This window comes from Dermacentor andersoni, chromosome 11 (genome assembly GCF_023375885.2).
Source record: "Dermacentor andersoni chromosome 11, qqDerAnde1_hic_scaffold, whole genome shotgun sequence".
In the NCBI taxonomy this organism is placed as follows: Eukaryota; Metazoa; Arthropoda; class Arachnida; order Ixodida; family Ixodidae; genus Dermacentor; species Dermacentor andersoni.
The window spans coordinates 106654578-106667312 of record NC_092824.1 but is presented as its reverse complement, the minus strand read 5'-3'; the positions used below and the strand labels follow the sequence as shown (position 1 = coordinate 106667312).

The window sequence follows — 12735 nt, the reverse complement described above, 5'->3', positions numbered from 1 at the left end:
GTGGTTGCTGAGAAAAAAACGATGCCTCCGTTGTCATGTATTTCTATAGGATCGCCCGGGCTAAAACTCCCATCGTATATATGTCGGCTTTTTTTTTTATTGGCTACTTGAACCAATTGAGTAATCCTCGTTGCTTGGCTATTCGGGCATAACTACACCCACAACAGCTTCTGCCACATTTTCAACGCCGAAACGCTGTAGTCTTCGGCTGCCGACACACAATACTCATGTACCACAAAACTATAGACCGGTATACGCGCATACGTATACGCGACCAGCATACGCGGTATACGCGCTCATCCTGTGTCATTTCACTCCGTCGTCGTCTTGTTCGCGCTGTTCCCATTATGAATGCATACCAACTCGCCCAATTTTCCACTTTAATGCATAGTCTATTCGTCTTTTGGAACGGTTCGTAAGCCGCAGCGTTTTTGCTGCGGGCACATTTTCGCCTCGTGGCTTGGTAAGGCAATGGTCAGTTGATGATTAACAATGATAATTGCGAATATTCGCAATGGTAACTGTGTAGGCCAGATGCAGTCAAACGAATACGCGCATCAATAAATTTACTAATAGGACTCGGGTGAACTCATCTGCTGGCGATGGTTGCGTTTTGCGACTCATTTAAGCTTTCTTTCGCTCTGCTTACGAAGGAACGTATATAGGCGCGCCGACTCGCACGACAGATTAAGGTGCTGCCAAACTAGCCTCCCGCTGATAAAAATTTCGCGAGGCAACGCGCAGGGGGCGTTAAAATGTTCGAGCGACTCGGTTATGCATGCTCAGCGAGGCGCATCCTGGGGAAAATGTGTGGAGCTTCGTCATGTGATCTGAAGCCTGGAAATGGTTGCTAAAAAAAACATAATAAATAAAGCGTTCTTCGCAAAGGCGAAGGAAAGATTCGCTTAAACCGATCCCACAGCGTCCGGGACCAACAACTATTCCTTCCCTTTTTTTCTTTTTTTGTTCGCCGGCCGATAACGTGCTGTCATACAGCGATGACAGTGCACGTTAGGTGATCACCGCTGCGTTTCGCCATGTCAGCACAGTCCAGCGGATTCCCATTCATCATTCTGGAGAGGCAGTCTTGTTACTCGCCGCCTTTTCTATGCGGTGGCACTAACATTTAACGCTGCAAGGCAGCTGAGAAAGAAAGGAAGTATATGCACCGCTTGGTCTCAAAGGCATCACGAAGAAAGCTATACCCATGCAAGGGCGTCGGCGGGACATTAACCGCATTGTAATGTATTGCCGGGACGGCACTTCAGCGAGTACCCCCGTGGCACACATCACGAACGCGTTATCAAAAATGCTAAATTGTTCAAAGTAATCGCCTTTTCTTGCTTTGCATGCTTCCGAACATTTTAGGAGAGGGCTATCTTTCCAAGAAAAGGAAAAAAAACAAGAAAACAAGCCTCTATAGGCTGATTATTCGCAATGAGGTTGGTTATACAAAGAATAAAAAGGGAAACGACCATAATTTTGTACCAAGCACACTAAGCCTTCGCCTTAATTACCGCGGCAACTAGGCCAACCAGCTCTTCAAGTCTGCTTCCTGGGCGCAATAAAAGAAGTGACCGTTTAAGAACAATGCCCCATTACGGCTTGAGAAGGAGGTAGCCAGTTGTACGGCTAGATATTATCCAATTTATCTAACGAAGAAACGGTAATGCATCCGCGTGGGGTAGCGCAGGCGAGCGCGGGGTGTTAGGGACGTTGCAGGCGGGACGAGTCTGAATTCGTTAATTCAAATCACAGCGCGGCGTGCATAGGAGGCAGAACGCGTATATGCAAATGAGGACGTTTCTTCCCTCGGTTTTCTTACCCGATGCTTAACCCCATTTTAAGTGTAGCGGGAATTTAATCGTTGCAGAGAGCGAGGTGCTCGAGTACGCTAATTCTCGCCCGGCAGCGAAGCAGATGTAAACGCGGCGCGTGTTCGTTGAACTAAACCTAACCATTTCTTGTAGCAACGTCGTGCATTAGTAATACATTAACCCAAGAAGTCAACGTTAACTCCAACGCTTAGTGTTTTCGGGCCACGAAACATTCATTTCGCATTTGCCTTAGCAGGCAAGTTCACATTTGCACTCTCACCTTAACTATTACGAAAAAAAAAAAAAAAACGCTAGCAGAGCTTTATGCGGCAACCAGCGCGCTGATCAGCTTATTCCATTCGAACGCATTGAATACGGACTGTACACTCACCCAGTCTTTAACGGCAGGCCAAGGATTGTCTCTGTCGATCCGCAAGCACGTCTCTGGAACACGTGTTCGCACTTAATTCCGCCCGAGTTTTGGATGTAGAAACAACACACTTCCGAAGGTCGCGAAAGAACTCGATAGGCGGAGGCCGCTCAATCACGCGGACAAGCACAGCCGACCGAAGAAGGCGGACAAACACAGGGAAGCGGTCTCACAGGCGGGAAAATAGAAGTATTTGACAAGTGATTTATCGAAAAAGTGCGACTCGATTATCAAAGGACCTCGTGGATCTTTGCGCCGCGACGTCGTTACTCGGCAGTTGGTAGCTTCGTTTTCAGCAGCGAGCACGACTTTCCAAGAAGCACGTGGCGCGCACGCTTCTGGGCGTCGTCGTCTGTTCCGGAGCGAGGGATGCGGGCGGAGCAGATGCGCACGCAGAGCTCCGTGGTAGATGAGGAACGACGGTTCAGGTTTTCGACTGTTTCGGTTCAAGTGAGGAACTGACACAGCAAGCAACACGTGTCACGGCGCAGCAGACGACAGCGACGGCCCAAACGGAACAGGTGGTGCTCCGTGGCCAGACGACCACGACAGTTCAGGCCGTCGTCTGCTCCTGTTTCATAGAGAAACTCGCAGACCAGCAGAAGCGCGTGGCACGGCGCGGCAAACGACTACGACGGTCTCTATCGTCTGTTCTCGGGTCAGAAGAGCTAACACGTTTGGCGCACGGCACAGCAGACGACGTCAGCGGCAGCGCCAATGAGTGTCACTGGGGCGCGGACTCCGGGTCGCGAGCGCGCGTTTCGAACGCCCGTTCGGTACTCCGGGGCTCAGCTGATGCCAACATCGCCGGACACAGAGTGACGCTGCAGACGACGCCGGCGCTGACCGCTCGACGGCTCCGGCGCGCTCCCATTGGCCGCGCCGGCTTCGGCAGGGGTGCGACGCCTGGCGGTCGTCGCCAGAACCGGCTCGAGCGCGCGCGACGGCGAAGACGATGATGCCGGCTTGGAAGAGGAGAGCGGCACGCGATGAAAGTGCGGTTCGCGGCGCGCGACGCGAGTAAGCGGAGCGGCAGTGACTTTCTCACGGAGCTCGGCTGCATGGAGTTGACGTTTGCGAATGAACACAGCTGCCCGATCGCCACTGTTGTTACTTTCTAAGTCATTGCCGTCGTAAGCTGCGCTGTTGCGCCGACTTTGCACCCATATTCGAGAAATGTTTGTTACTTAGGAGACTTTCCTAGAGTATGCCTCCCGTCGGTGATGATAGAGATATGATGCGATTTATGGCGCCATAGGTGTGGATAGTGTCTGCCCTGGGCAGACACTGTGAACACCTTGTCGGTAAAGACAGATAGCATTAGATTTCAGATGAATCAATTTGCGGGAACTGGTTCGCATTTAGGAGAAAATAAATGGGAATCTGTGACGTCCAACTAATCTTACGGCGACGAGTTTTACATGCAATGGTGAAGAAAACAGGTAGTTTATGCTTTATTTTTGCCAGTAATTATCAGTGTTCATCCGCTGAATAAAGGAAATGAAATTAGCTATGTAAGGTTGTATGGCGCATTAGCAAATTATGATATTATACGCACACCACAAGGTAACATTTCACAGCTATATAGTCGAAGTAGCAAAATTTATTAATGCACATAAAATCCTCTAAAACTCAGAAATATAGCCGAACAGAGAACTGAACGTTTTCCGATAAGTTAATAGAAGGGTGAAGTGAAATTAGACATTATAAAATTTGAATTGCAGGAAATCACTATAACTATAACATGATTTTGTGTTGTTTCTAAGTGTATCAATAAAATCCTTCTTAACCAACATCAAGAAAGTACAAATGGGTATACTCTTCGACAGGACAACTATTTAGAAAGCATAAGCAAGAGAAATGTGTAGACTAACGTTTGTAGCAATGGTCGCTTATGTTTTAGTATCACGGATAATGGAAAAAGAGAGTTTACAGAAGAGCAGCTGTGGTCAGAGATTGCTTGGGGAGGAGGATAACGAGATCAGAGACACGAAGGTATTGGCAGTCAACATTGCGGCGTAGCTAAAGCGTTTCAGTTCTGTCTTGATTGGTGAAAATTCCAGCGCGGTCTCAAATGAGTGAAGTGCGCGCATAAACCAAGGCGGCCCCTTGACACGAACACGCACCGAGATACGGGTCAACATGATAACCACACAAGTGCTATAATTTATTATAAGGTTCCCACACCCTATACAAAAGAGCACTTGCGTCGGTAAGTTCGTGAACATTCATCTGTTACAGCGTGCGTACACTGAGCTTCTTCTTTGTTATGTTGATTTCATCTTCCTCTTGAGCACACAGTAGCCAATAATCTGGCACGACCATGGTTAAGCTTCCAACCTTTCCTTCTCGATATATCTCTCTCCCCTGGATGTACATACAACACTTCAAACATGCATGTACATATTTATATACAGTCAAACCTCGTTATTACGAAAGGATATCATGAAGTAACGGATATAACGAAGTCAAATTCCCCTTGAAATCCCCATAGATGCTCATATGCAGCAGATGCAGTAATGGATATAACGAAGTATATCTGGCTCTCCTTCAACTTTGCTATAACGAAGTTTCCCTTGAGAAAAACTCTACGACGAAATACAGGAGCCAATCTTTACTTTCCTTCGGCGTTTGACGAGCCCCTATAATCGAATAGCCATTGATCGAACTAGTATTACGTCAGTAGGAAACTGTAGTCCTCGCACCTTCTTAAAACACTGCTTTTGCGAAGTCAATAATCTCGAAATCTTCGTGCAATTGCTTCACTGTCTCTAAGAAGTTACATCTGCACCACCCGAACGACTCACAGTGTGAGCACGTGAACAGTGTGGGGCGCCACCGTAAACGTACACCCGCATTCGTTGCATTAGTCGCGTGCATCTTCCTCTTTGAGAGACACCGTCCGCTCCCAGAGTGTCCCACAGTTGCAGCGTTTATCTCCATGTTTGAAGTGCAGTGACCTGATTTCGCAACGCCGTGGATTTTGTGTCCCGCATCATGTCCACGTCTGTTCTCCACAAGCGATTGCTGAACTAGGCCTTTTCCAAGTGGCACCAACGCACTACCTATCGAATTAACTCGTCCTCTATCGCTTCGCAGCTTCTATAATGCGAGGATGAACTCTTGAAGCCCGGTCCAGAAATACCGTCGTTGCCTCTAAACTCGATAACAACGTAGTTCTTCATGGCCGCTCGCAAAACAGTTAAAGAAAAAATACAGCCGGGAGACTACAGCGCATGATGACATTGTTCCCATTCGCATCAGCGAATCGGGTATTATGGCCCCCACAGTTTCAGAAGTCACGTGTCTACTCGATGATAGCCGTTATTTCAACTTGCACATTTATCAAGGGTAAAGAAGAAATATTACAAATAACTCTCCTTTGTTCCCGCCCCGGCGAAGGTTGCATCGAGGTCGGCGACGTGGAACAGAACATCTGAGTCATGAGAGTGCAGCTCTACTCGACACGAACTTCAGATGAAGAAAATAGAAACGCTTACCCAGCCCAAATTAGTAAATTATTCTTTGGAAGGTCAAATTGCATTATTTAGGAGAAAGAGGTTAAATACTAGAAGACAAACAGAACGGCAAGATTTGATTTATTGAATTTCGCGTCACACACACACACACACACACACACACACACACACACACACACACACACACACACACACACACACACATACATATATATATATATATATATATATATACACTAAAGAAATGATAAATTAAAGGGAATGAAAGTGGATGAAAAACGACTTGCCGCAGGTGGGGAACGATCACACGTCTTCGCATTACGCGTGCGATGCTCTACCAATTGAGCTACCGCGGCGCCCTTCTCCCATCCACTACCGCGGTCGGGCGGGTCCGCATGAATGAAACCAGTGTCCCGTGCGCACGTCACTCAAGGGGCCGCTCTCATTGGCCTCTGCGTTCGCGGCTCGAAGATCTTGCTTGGGCCCGTGGCCCCGTGCGTCCACTATGTGCAAGACCACAAAGGCGCTGGTACGTTCCTTGAAATGCACCAGCTTTTATGACCGCCTGTGACCGACTCAGCGATGAACGCTTGTGTGTGTAACAGTGCAAAGTGTATCTGTAAAACTCGTTTCTTCCTTCTCTTCTTTCAATCCCCTTTCCGCCTTCCACAGCGCAGGGTAACCTACCAGGGTCACCTTGGTTAACCTCCCTGCCTTTCCCTTATTACTTTTCTTTCTCTCTCTTTCCATTGAACAAAGATGTACTAAAATATATTTGTGAAACAGGAAATGCTATTTGCTTTCTGGGAGTTCCAAGCTTGTTGCACTCCCTTAAATATTTTGCATGCCAATAACGACATGCGAACCCCAGCAACAACGATGGTTTGAAATATAGGTTAATCGGAGCTGAGTAGATGTTCGTTCGTTGTTACTAATATGTATACCCTCTTGCCGAACACTTATGTTAAACGACTTACAGCGCATCGAACACGGCATCGTCACGCTGATTCTTTAACACTTTATCTTATAACACCCGAACTAGCCTCTTAGTTTTCCTTCTTCTCACGCACTGTAACAGTTTGGAACAACGTGCCATTATCACAATTGATAAGCACCCATTCTATTGAACGCATGTGTCTTTAATGTTACTGGTATTGCTATGTCTGGAAGCCTTGCTACTGTTACTCCGTGTGATACTGTTCTAATGTCTGTCAAGTTGTATTCCTTCAGTGTAGCTCCTATTAATCTTATTTAGTCGCCGCTTTCATTTCTTGCTGATCATTACAGATGTTGAATGTTGATGTCTTTTCGGGCTTTTTATTTGCAACCGATTTCGAGGAGCCTCACGTGCATGCTGGCACGAGCGAATGCGGTTGGCGCGCTGCGAAGCATTGACGGAACGCGCGGAGTGATAACGTTTCTTGACCGAACTTCTTGAGTAGCTTCCAGAGTGTTCGTTGACCGCTATGTATGGAACGGAGTATATTTGGTCGGAACTTTTCGGTCTGTGCTCACCCAAAAAACAATACCATCACCGCAGCAGCTGATAAAGGGCTTTGTGTTTGAGTTTCCGCGTAAGAGAATGATGTTTTCGAGTATATTCGAATAGCAATCCGATGCTATCATGTCTGCAGGTTGTGTGTAAGTTGTACTTTACAAATTTTGTGACGCATTTTAGTTCAACAAATTCAATCATTTCATTAACCCACTTGCGCTAGGCGGAGGGTCTACAAGAATGATGCTGTATGCTGCACTTTTGCACACGCGTTCGCGCTCTGACCAACATGTTCAACAAAGTGTCTGTCCTCGATGCGTGGCCGCTTTGGCCGTTGCACCAGTCGCACAGCGTGTGCTGCGACTGTATTCGACATCATGGCAAACAATGTTACAAAAAATTGACTGGCCATCCTGGCCCTGCGACAGCGGAAGTCCAGCGAAGCTGTTGAAAACCACTACTACAACCGCTGAGGAGGGGGAGGGTGTGTGTGTAATGCTTTATTGCTTTAGAGTAATGGGAGAAATGGTAATTTTGAAAGCACGCCGCCGCCCGTAGCGGTGCTGCAACAATACTGAAATCAGTTGATAGGCTGGTCCTTTTATAAACGAAAGGCTAGGAACATCACACCCCACATTTCAAGCTGCCGTCGCCGCGGCAGCTTCCGCAGCAGACTACAGTAGTTTTTACCGGCAAGCGTATGCGGTGAACGCTACACGTTTCACATTATTATCAAGAGTGCCTTATCATCAATTATGTGGTTCGAATGATTGTTTGGTGCTTGTTCTTTATTGAAACCAATGTTGTTATGTATGTTGTATGCGTGATTACAAAGAACATATACACGGTTCGCTTAACTGTGCTAACTGCTTCAAGCCTGTGCTTCACGGGGGTGCGAACCACTGCTGCCAGCCCTGCACTGCCGCCTTGATTGGCCAACTTGTTTTGCTGACGGACGTGGACGCCAGAAATGCCCACCAACTAGAGGCTACCTGCTTCGCTGTAAATCGGTACCGCCGCCTAGCGGCCGCGGCCACCGAGGCAGACGTCAAACGCCTGCTGGAACATGGTTTCGTCTTTGAGTTTCCGCGTAACAGAATTAGGTTTTCTCGCATATTCGAATTAGAATCCGAAGCAATCGTGTCTGCAGCTTGTATGTAAGTCGTACTTTATGCATTTGCGGGCACAATTTAGTTTTAAACATTCATTCAGTTCAATCAGACCCTTGCGCTTGGTGGAGGGCCTAGCAGAATGAGGATGTACGCTGTATTTCTGTACACGTGCGCGCGCGCGCGTCAGATACACCCGTTAGCAAAAGTTTACGGACCGAGGATTGCGCGATAAAGCTGATTTTTTCCTTTGCATGCGAATGCAACTAGAAATTGAGGACTGCAGTCCAAACTTGGCATAGCGAACTTTCCAGTGTACTCGTCAATTTCAGTTTATACATGCTAATTGCAAAGTTATTTCGTTTTTTTTTCGGCGACCCTGTGGTCCGTACACTTTTGTTCACGGGTGTACATCGCTTGTGGTGGTGGCGCCTGTCTAGCGTCGACAACAGCTTTGTTGTACATCCACATTCACGTGGTGGAATGGAGGCTGATATTTTTTAATTTTTTTTAGAACATGTTGCTTGTTGCAGACAACGTAATTCTAGTGATTGTGCTGGATTACTCGAAGCGGCGGACATTACTCGCTCGAGAAATCGAAATGCATAACGGAATAAGCAACAAAAGTTCACTAATTAACGTTTTACTTAATTGCATTACGGCACATATTGAAATATACAAACTGCAGCCGGTGAGCTTGCAAGGCATATACACTTGAAGGGACTTTCGATAACTGCACGGGTTTCGTGATATGCGCCGCTAAACTAGCAGTAAGAAACACACTGTTGTTTCACTTTTTTAACTAACCACTGTTTTATGCATTGAAGTACAAGAAGACTGTGGGGCCCATGTATTCATTCGCACAATTTGGTAACGAATATCTCGAAACTGGATAACAAAATATCTCGAAAATTCGATCGTTGCAAGATCACCTTGCGAACTCGCCGGATACCACTCACAAATTGCAATATGTGCGGTAAAGCAATCAACTAAAAATAAAAACAATTAGTGAATTTTTCTGCACTAGTCGGTCATGCATTTCGATTTGTCGTGCAAGTAATTTAGAAATCCAGCTCAAGAAGCAGACTCATACCATCTGTCACAGGCGATATTTTAAAATTCTGCATGATCTAAAAAAGAAAAGAAAAAAGAAACAGCATACATACCGTCACAATTTAACAGAAAAGCACACACGCAAAGAAAGAAAAAGTCCGGAAACCATGGACGATGATACAGACTTGAACTTCTACATCGTGGTAAATAGCATTACTTCCACGGCTCTAATCAAATCGTTGATGCTGGCTGCCGGGTCATCGGTGGCAGCGGCTGCTGTTGATGATAACCTGAATGCACCACTCATTTTATGCTGCAGGGCAGACTACTCAATTGAAAAGAAAAAAAAAAGGGGGGGGGGGGGGGTTCATCTTGCATACGTCTTTGGAAGCGACGTTAAAGGACAGGAGAGCTTTAACAGGAGACAGGAGTTTAGCATATCGCCTATCTCTCCGTGATACTTTAATTATTCATTATAAAACATCTTATCTGTATACAGTACCGTTACCTATGCCTGCAACAACTCCGGATCCATCAATTTCTTCCCCACTTCTTTTTCAACCAATGATCCGAGCGTCTCTTGCTTATCTCGACTGCCTTACCGGTTAATACTTCTGCCCGCTTTGGATCCCATCGCTTCTGAAAGGTGGACGTTTTCTGCGGGTCTTGCTGAAGGGAATATCTCGGCATTCCTCTACGATGCCCTGAGTCGTTTTCCGGCCTTTTTTGCAGCCGACACCTGTTGCCTCATCCTGTTACGAATGTACGTTTTCCTTCCTCTTTAAACACTGTCATTTGTGTAATCGTACAGATTCCCCCCCCGCCCCCCCCCCCCCCCTTTCTTTCATTGTCTCATTTGTAAATCTCCATGGCCTTTTTCTTTTGTTTACATCCTTCGCATCAAACTTACCGTTCCTTTTTTCCATGACAGCGCCAAAGCTCCATTCAGTAAGTTTTATCGGAAACGACGCACCGCCGCTCCCGTTAGCGCGTCCAACCGCTTCGCACGCATACAGCGCGATGGTGGGAAGGTGGAGGCCGGGCGGACGCTGAGAGGGTGGCGAGGATGAATCCATGGAGCAGCAGTGCCACGACAGGGAAAAAAAGAAAGCATCCTCCCGCGCCACGGCCGGCTCCAGCCGCGGCAGCGAACTGGAGGCGCGACGGCGGCAAACTACAAAGGGAAGGGTCGGGCCGGCCGGCTATAAGGGCCGGGCGCCCGGTCAGTTTGATTTAGGACTGGACTCCGCTGGGGCGCCCGATGCTGAAACGAATTTGTCGACTCGCTTTTCGTCTTATTTCCCCGCGGCGCCCGAGACGCGATGCCTTTTCTTTTCTTTCTTTTTTTCCCTGTCCAACAGACAGTTCGTGTTTCGTTTCGCCAGAGGAGTGTTGCGCGCTACGGCGTCTGCGGTGGTGGTGCGGGTGGGTGGTGGATGGCGCTCGCGTCCCGCCTGCCGACGTAATTTGTCAGAGATCGCACCTTTCCGCTTCTAGCGGTCGCCGCCGCGCTGCCTCACCTGCCTAGCTTACCTCCACCCCCTTTCCCCTTTGCTGGGTGTCTATTAGGAACGGTGAACACTCCGCACGACCAAAGCAGCACGGCGGAGAGGGCGTCGCTTTCGCGCGAAGAAGAGGCGAGAGAAGCGAAGAGCGGGTCGACACCCCGTAACGGCAATAAAACTCAATCCCGGCGGCCCGCGCGGAATTCGCACCGGCCAATAACGGAACCCGAGACAATGGCTCTGAGAGAGCAGTGCGCGCTTCTGGTGCCGCCATTATGAGGGGCGGGGCAGCACAACTCGGGTTTGCGAAGACCGTGTTATGAGAGGTACTACGTCTTCCTGAAAGCACGGCGGCGGTCGGGGATAGCCACTGTAACCGGGGCTGTTCTGTATAGCTCCGACAGCGAGTGAGGGAAGAAGGGCTGGTTGGATGGGGTTTCGACGGTCCCGAGATCGCATTACGGGGCGAGGGTTCGTTTACCTACAACGCATTATCTCGACGTTTTTGCCGCTGGTCAGTCAAATTGAGGTTTGTTTCCGTCACAGTGCGGGTCGCAGCGAAAACGTCGTGCTGTACGTCGAACTAATTGCGCTGTACTACAACAGTACAACTCTAGAGACCATTTAACAAACTGAATAGCCCTGTGAAATCTAGAGTTCGTCATCTGGAGAAAAAAAGATAAAAGAAAAAGAAATGCAGAAGAGTGTTTCTTAAAAGAAGTCCCATTAAGCTTACTTCCAACGCATTTTTCTTGGTTGGTCCAGCATGTCTAGTTCGGTCCTGCGTTACGTCACGAGGAAGCAAAGTCGGCATGGGGAAAAAAAAAGAGCATCGTTTTAATAATTGCAGAAACAGCTTTTAGAGCAGCGCACCTTGCGACGTACACCACCGCAACGGCATTTCGCCACGTCCAGTTGGAGCAATGCCGGCGTCTCTTAATTCAAATCAGACACTATACAGCGACAACGCCACTTCCCACGCACCTCTAATCGGTCAACGTTCCAACGCGACCCGACCCCCGAGGCCGCTCGTCGCGACGCTTTCAAAAATAAGCGCATCGCAAATGCGCACTATAGCCCTGCAAGCAATCTCGCAGTGAAGAGCGCGCCGCAGAATAGAAAGTCGTTGCACAACGGCTTAATTGTAGGTCGCGCCCTCTTGAGGCCGCTGTAAGCACTGAACACTTAATCCTTTGCGAGTAAAGCGCTGCAGGCGACGTTCTCCACTTGATCGTCCCATCAGGGGCGAGCACCGTTTGCCTTCTGGATTAGCAACGGTGGTGTGTACAGCCATTCTCGTCCAGACGATTCCGCGCCTCTTAGTTCTTGAATTTGCCGCTGTAGAACGGCGCCGCAGTGGCGCCTCTTTCGTGCAGAATGAGCAGAAGTGGGAGCAGAAGGCGACGAAACATATCGTCACATTTCGTTGGATTCAAACAAATTAATCAAGTGTTTCGATCCTTCTGGTCGGATTCTTTGGGTAAGGGTAAATTTACACGGACGAAGGAGGAGGGGAAACAGACGGAAAGGCAGAAAGGTTAGCCAGTTCTCAGACTGGCTGGCTACCCTGTACTACACGAACGAATGTAGTTCTGACATGCACCGCGCCAATACTATAGCTACGAAGAACAAGACCTTCTGCCACGGTCAACAGGTGGACACAAGAGATGAGGTCGCATCGAGGTATTGCTTTAAGAAGTGCGATTACGGTCACATGACACTCTAATAACGTATGCTCGTACGATACCTCCTGGAGGCGCTCATTTCCTTACGCTTCGTGTAATATGCGATAGAAACATGAAAACATTTTTGGGGAGAAGGACGCTGCGGCTGTTTGCAGTCAACTG

The 12735-nt window shown here is 48.1% G+C and overlaps 1 protein-coding gene across 4 annotated transcripts in view; it reads right to left on the bottom strand.

Annotated features, from left to right (window-relative positions):
* The window catches only part of LOC126539405 (latrophilin Cirl-like), a 507732-nt gene extending 504655 nt beyond the window's left edge, over nt 1-3077 (bottom strand). For 2 of the 4 annotated variants that reach the window (XM_055075340.1, XM_055075341.1), the window contains exon 1: nt 2209-3072. The gene's annotated coding sequence lies outside the window, so the exon portion shown is untranslated. Of the gene's footprint in view, nt 1-2208 lie in introns of all 4 variants that reach the window. The other 2 variants (XM_055075343.2, XM_055075342.1) reach the window with 2 other exon arrangements.
* Nucleotides 3078-12735: the final 9658 nt, after the last annotated feature.